The 6,000-nt window shown below is 38.2% G+C and overlaps 1 long non-coding RNA gene across 8 annotated transcripts in view; it reads left to right on the top strand.

Annotated features, from left to right (window-relative positions):
* Window positions 1-1,614: 1,614 nt before the first annotated feature.
* The window catches only part of LOC120510694, an 81,736-nt gene continuing 77,350 nt past the window's right edge, over window positions 1,615-6,000 (top strand). For all 8 annotated transcript variants that reach the window (XR_005629554.1, XR_005629548.1, XR_005629547.1 and 5 more), the window contains exon 1: window positions 1,615-1,756. This is a non-coding gene — a long non-coding RNA (uncharacterized LOC120510694). The remainder of the gene's footprint in view (window positions 1,757-6,000) is intronic.

Genomic DNA, 6,000 nt, shown 5'->3' with positions numbered 1-6,000 from the left:
ATCTTATCACAATTGATAAAATTATCGACTAGGGGTTGCATATCTGGCAATGTCATCTAACCCACAGTCTTCCTGTTTTCCAAATGTGATAATTTTAAGTTTTTTTCATGGTTATCGGCCTAATTGTCCCTGTGTTTTGTTCTCTTCTTTAATGTAAGACAAAAAAATATATAAAACTTCTCAGCAGCTCTTTTGTTCTACCTTTCATTTGCCCAATTACTTGTTACAAACTCTGGGACTTATCTGAAATGCAGAGAATGTTTTTTTCCTACATCATTAGTGTGAAACTGGTTTATATCCCTCAGAAATGCTTCATTTTTATTGCTTTTTAAAAATCATTATTGAAGACTGAATTATTTCCATTTGTAATTCTGGAAGCACTTACTGACCACCAAATTACTGACATCCCTTTCTTCTGAGTTCTTTTGCCTGCCTAACATCTGATTGCAATGATTCCAGCACTGCTAGGCATTTTATTCATAATAAAGTGTTTTATTCATAACAGTTCTTTAGAAAATTGTAGGGCCACATTTCACAATGTAATATTCATTTTTCTTATGTGTCTTTACTTACTAAAGTATATTAACACATTGGAAAAAAAAAGGTTCAGAAACTTTTCCTGTAAAAATAAGTTTCTTCAAGACATTTGGTATGTAGCTGTAGTACATAGTCATTCCTCATCATTCCTAGTAAAGAGAGAATTAGCATTCCTTCAATCACTTATCTTTATAAGAATTAAAATTCTTTCCAGGATATTTAGTTCTTAGGGCATTTTATCACAGCACGTTTATGTTATAAACATGCACTTTCTTGTTAGGAATTACATTAATTTTCCAGTTAGTTATCAAAGCAAATTACTTCTAAATTTATGGCACTCTGACATAGATTTACAGAATTAGAGCATAAATCTTCCTTGCTATCTTCAAAAACATAGGATGATACGTGCCTTCGCCCAGTCACAGTATGTAACCAGATGTGCTTGTTCTTTTAAGAAAAAAAATTTATTCTCTCCTTATCTAAATCATATGTGTCTGTGATTTGATGAATATGTTCCTTCAATTGCTTCATCACCTTCCTAACAAAGTTATTTTCTAACAGGGAAGACAAGGCACTGGCAATATTGAACTCTCTCTCCCCAAATTTGTACTGCATACATGAAGTGACCTTGAATTAGAGTCTAAAGCAGCACTGGTGCTTCCTCAGAAGTAGAGAACTAAGTTAATTAGTTCAGCCATGAGGATAAAGAGGATTCTACAGGGCCAGTCAAGTGCAGGAATAACACTCTTTGTTATTTTAGTATCAAGATTTCTGTCTCTCGATTTCCCATTTCTCTCACAAGGTTGATTTGGTATTTGCTGATGATTCATTATTATTTTTCTCTTGCTTAAAGCAAGGAAAGCTCTCTCACTCCAGGACAAACCAGAATTCAAGCAAAACATTTCTCCAGCACTTCTGAGTCTCAGTTGCTCTTTTTGCTGCAGTGCATCTCTGGCACTATGCTCACAGTCATGCCTTTGCTCTATTACTAATTTTAGCCTTTGGATACTTCAGCTGTGAGCCATAGCCTCTTTTTAACCACAAATTACTTTCTGGGTTCCTATGGGCCTGTTCATGTTCATGTTTTTCTCTTCTGACTCTCCTTTCTCCCAAAGGGGAGTGAACCTCTACTATCCTTTCATGCAATGGCCTTTCTTACTTGATAATTGTTTTCTTCTTTTCCCACCTCCATTTCAGCCTATTTTCTCTCCTCAATAATGTAAGTACTGACTTTTTTTCCTTAAGAATATTTTTTCTAAAAATACCCTCCAGTGGATAGAATTGACTAGAGTTTTGACGGAAAATTGTCCCAATTAAAATTGAATTGGTAAACTCAGTGAAAAATTAGAGAGGCAGAGAGAGAAAAGAGAGAGGATACAGAAAGCAAAATATAAAACATGTTATTTAACATTTTCAGGGAAAAATTTCTATGCTTACCTTAGAAATGTCTTTTGGACAAGATTTATGCATGATACGAAGCCAAAGAAGAGTGAGGAGTTATTTCACGTACTGTAATGGTCATCTCCGATATCGATATTAAATGCCAATATTGATTTTCAACTGGCCACCTCATACTAACCCATAAACTCTTTTTTACATTTCTATTTTCTTTTTTTCTATTGTCTATTGCTTTTTCTTTCATAAAAATATCTGGTACATTTCTGATTAGTGCTATAATAATACCTATTATTGTGATTATATGAAAGCAAGTTTTATAAATAAATTATTCTAAAGATCTAACTCCAGCAATTGTAGATATAATGTTTTGAAAAATAGAAGCAAGTCAAATATTTGACAAGAAGTTAATCAACTGGAATCTCTATGGGAAGATTTTACTGTTCTATTATATGGAAGTAGGGCCACACAAGCACCCATACATACATGTGTGAGTAGGTGTCTACATACACTCTGAATATCTAGAATATTTTAATTCCAAACAAAACATAGAAGCCTCTTGATCTGTCATCTCAGTATGCTCAGAGCTTAATGAGTGAAGCCTGAGATGCAATGCAGAAAGTAATTACTCAGAAGAGGAAATCAAGTATCATTTCCCTTCCTGATGTAACCAAAGATAAACTGGCAAATGTCACAAAACTTTACTAATGTATTAGGATAATTTGCTGCTCTTGAAGCACCATTATACTAGTGAGTCAAGGGGCATTCTAACATTAAAACACGTAATGTAATATAAAAGCTAAACTTTGCAGAGACTTAGCTTCCAACCAATTGTGGCAGTGTTAGCTTTATGGTTGGGCTTGATGGCCTTAAGGGTGTTTTTCAGTCAAAATGATTCAGTGATTCTATTAGAGGTAAATAACTAAAATGGCATGTCTGACATATTCAGAGAAGACTTGAGTGGTGAGCTAGGTGGAAATTTTTCATTAAGGTTATTTTCATTAAAACAGAAAATATCTGTTCCATGAAATTGAGATTTTCTAGTGGCTGTCTTCATTTTTCTCTTCTATTACTGATGAGAGCTGCAGCTACCCATGCCATAGCCCCCTGCATTTCATTTTGGGGAAAGCTGTAAAGCTAACAGAACTCCCTGAATGGGCACCAGCAGAGAGGAACAGAAGGGAAAAACACTTCACATTCAGGTGCTGATAACCCCAGCTGAAGACTAATATTTTCACTTATGGAAAGGAAGAGGAAAGTGAGCAGTACTTTCTGGGCAGGCAGACGGTTACCAAGCCAAAACTCTTTGCAAATACTGTTTTAATTTTTTTTTTTTTTTTTTTTTTTTTTTTTTTTTTTTTGTAATTAAAAGAATTCTCCTTCTGTTGAAATAAATTTAAAAAAAAAGCGATGTTGGAAACTGGAGGAGGGAGGGAGGTCTGTTCATTATACTTTTTACCCCAGTTCTAGAGGCCAATATATTCCAAACTTTTTTAATAAGCCAAATAGATTTCTATTTTCCAAATATCTAGGTATTGGGACAGATTTCCAACCATGTGCCAAACATACCTCATATATTTACATGGGGTTTTACTAGAGAGAGATTTGCATGGTTCACAAAAACCAGCCCCTCCCTGCTCCCACCGGGCCTCCCAGAAATCATGTCCCACTCAGTCAGGGTGCTGCTCTCCATCCTCCCTGCCCAGCCCACTCTGCTCATTCCCACCTCCAGAAGGACCTGATCCTTCTCTTCTCACTCTCCATGCTCATGTGGCCCAGTCCCCACATTCCTTCATTCTGCTGACCTTTCATAGGCATTTACTTGTGTTTCCCACATATCACTGTTCTTTACTGATAGGGAAAGGGTTACTCACTTTTTCCCTTTTGATTTCTAAGGGAATATCAGTGGTTAGATGGAAGCTAGAAATGAGTATGTGATTTATATGACTTTTATAACTGACTTTTCTTTCTATACCAGTACCATTTCAGTGTTTCATACAGTACTGAATTTTTATTCTACTGAAAATTGTGATGCATTTTTAAATATTTGTTTTATTTTGTTTTATTTTCTCAATATGCATATGAACCTATTTTTTGTCAGATCTTTAGCTGTCAGAATTTTTAATTTTTTTATAAATATAGTTTATTTTTTAAATAATATTTTTGTAAAAGTATTAACAATAAGGGGAACACTGAGGGGAACTCATATAACTGTTTGGGCAAAATAAATAAGGGGGCTTGCTGTAGTTTTCCACAAATAAAATTTGGTGTAGTATCCACTGGAACATGAGTTGAAAAATGCCTTCCCTCAAAGTAGCTGTTGTGCTTTCCTCTCAGTGAAGGAAGAAAAGATCACCAGCTGCCAGAATCAAACTACTACACAGTAGCAAGTAAATGTTTCAGCACAAAGATGTTATTTATTTAGTTTGTCACCAGGCATGTAGAAGAAAATAAGATTGTCAGGAGTAGTTAGCATGGATTCACCAAGGAGGAAGCATGTTTGATCAATCCGAGAGCCTTCCATGATGACTTGGCAGGATGGGTCAGTGTGGGGAGAGCAGTGGATGTCGTCTACCTTGACTTCAGCAAGGCTTTTGACACTGTCTCACACATCTTTGTAGGTAAGCTTAGGAAGTGTGGGTTGGATGAACAGACAGTGAAGTAGTAGATCAAGGACTGCCTGAATGACAGAGCTCAGAGGATTGAGATCAGTGGAACAGAATCCAGTTGGAGGCCTGCAGTCTCTGGCATTCCCCAGGGATCAATACTGGGTCCACTTTTACTCTACTTGTTTGGCAATGACCTGGATGAAGGGATAGAATGTACCCTCAGCAGGCTTGATGATGATGTGAGACTGGGGAGAGTGGCTGATCCATCGGAATGCTATGCTGCCATCCAGTGGGACCTTGGTAGGCTGGAGAATTGGGCAGAGACTAAATGAAGTTCAACTCATAGCAGGTCCTGCACCTGGGGAGGGATAACCCCAAGTACCAGCTGGGGGCTGATCTTCCAGAGAGCAGCTCTGCTGAGAAGGACCTGGGAGTCTTGGTGGATGACAAACTCTGTGAGCCAGCAGTGTGCCCTTGCCACAGGAGGGCCAGTGATATCCTGGGGACATTGGGAAGAGTGTGCCCAGCAGGTCAAGGAACGTGATCCCACCCCTCTACTCAGCCCTGGTGGCCACACCTGGAGTGCTGTGTCCCATTCTGGGCTCCTGAGTACAAGGCAAGGAGCTACTGGAGAGGTCCAGCAAAGGCCACCAAGATCATGGAGGAGTCTGGAGTATCTCTCTTATGGGAAGAGATTGCAGGAGCTGGGCTTGCTGAGTCTATAGAAAACTGAGAGTGAATCTCCTTAATGTATATAATATCTCAAAGGCAGGCACCAAAACAATGGTGCCAGGCTCTTTTCAGTACTGCCCAGTCACAGGACAAGGAGCAAGAGTCATAAACTAAAAGACAAGAAGTTTTGCCTCAACACAAAGAACTTCTTTACATTGAGGGTGACAGAGCACTGGAAAAGGCTGACGAGGGATGTCATGAAGTCTTCCTCACTGGAGACATTCAAAACTCACCTGGGTGTGTGACCTGCTCTGTGGCAGGGGGTTGGACTGGGGGACCTGCAGAGGTCCTCTCCAATTCTAACAATTCTGTGATTTTTTTTGTAGTTATTAGCACAAGCTTATACTGTGATGACAGAGAAAGGACTATTAGAATTTCAGAGTGAAATAGTATTCCTACAATTGGTGAGCAAGACATCAGTCAAAGAGCTTGACATTAAATTATTTTCCCCAAAGCTGAAACAAACACAAGGTCAGTTATGTTGATTCAATGGATGGGTGACAACATATTAGTTTACCACAACTCAACTCTGTTTGGCTGTGACCCCTGGTCTTCCACTTATAGACACTGTGTTTCCACCTGTCCCCCTCATTGTAGTATTAACTTTTCAGTGATGCTATTAATATTTGCTATTAATATACGCTATTAATATTTTCACTATGTAAACCTGCCACCCACTATATTGGGACAAACCAATGTGTACTGGTGGAGAACATCAGTAGCTGTC

This window comes from Passer montanus, unplaced genomic scaffold, assembly GCF_014805655.1.
Source record: "Passer montanus isolate IOZ18808 unplaced genomic scaffold, ASM1480565v1 scaffold6, whole genome shotgun sequence".
Taxonomy (NCBI): domain Eukaryota; kingdom Metazoa; phylum Chordata; class Aves; order Passeriformes; family Passeridae; genus Passer; species Passer montanus.
This window is presented reverse-complemented; position numbering and strand designations above follow the sequence as displayed.